Source organism: Babylonia areolata, chromosome 10 (assembly GCF_041734735.1).
Source record: "Babylonia areolata isolate BAREFJ2019XMU chromosome 10, ASM4173473v1, whole genome shotgun sequence".
NCBI lineage: Eukaryota > Metazoa > Mollusca > Gastropoda > Neogastropoda > Buccinidae > Babylonia > Babylonia areolata.
The window spans coordinates 26,770,524-26,771,730 of NC_134885.1; positions in this window are offsets into that span (position 1 = coordinate 26,770,524).

The following is a 1,207-nucleotide window of genomic DNA, read 5'->3' on the forward strand; positions in this document are numbered from 1 at the left end:
TTAATTTTCTCATTTATTTATGTGTTTATTTATTCATCTATCTATTTTTTTTAAAAATTTTAAAATGATAACGTTCAAATGTGAACATTAATTGTTTAACGAGATGTCTACAGTATTTATATTTGTATTTCTCTTTATCACAACAGATTTGTCTCTATGAAATTCGGGCTGCTCTCCCCAGGGAGAGCGCGTCGCTACATTATAGCGCTACCTCCCCCCCCCCTCCCCTGCGTGCATGTTTATTTGCTTTTCCTATCGAAGTGGATTTTTCTATAAAATTTTGCCAGGAACAACCCTTTTGTTGCCGTGGGTTCTTTTACGTGCGCTAAGTGCATGCTGCACACGGGACATCGGTTTATCGTCTCATCCGAATGACTAGCGTCCAGACCACCACTCAAGGTGTAGTGGAGGGGGAGAAAATATCGGCGGCTGAGACGTGATTCGAACCAGCGCGCTCTGATTCTCTCGCTTCCTAGACAGTCATCAGTAGGTTCCTTCCTTCCTACCACTTGAAGCGATTCTCAACAACAACAACAACAACAACAACAACAAAAAACCTGAACATTTTGTGTACTCTTCGGGGCAGTGTATGCACGCATTATTAGTTTAAATCGTTCATGCAGCAAAACAAGCGCGCCTGCGCATGACACACATGGATCTGTCTATACATTCACGTGTCGAAAATCACGAGCACACACACACATACACACACACACACACACACACACACACACACACACACACACACACACACACTTTCAGCTGATTCCGGATGTCCGGACAGAGGTCCAAAAAAGGGGAGGGAGGCGGGGCATACTAATTGAAGGGCAAGGCAAGGCAAGGAATTTATTTCGTGTGCACCCTGAGGGCATTGAAACATTTCAAACATTCATCTTTTACACATATCCTGTAAATAAAAAGAGTTATGTCAAAAACTAGAAATAGGCTCATTCGTTCAGTCATTCAGTATACAAATTGACCAGTACTTTTTCACTCATAATTCAAACAAGCAGATCATTTTTTATACCAATAGACAAAACATTAATGAAAAGAACTACGAACAGCAGTAACAAAGGATCTAAATTTGAACAGTATTCTTTTGTTTGTCTTCAGAAAACAGTAAGTAGAATTTCATGGAGTTTGGGCGGATTCTATAATATCTAGATAAACATTTTTTGTCTGATGTTTAAAAAAAACACACAAAAAA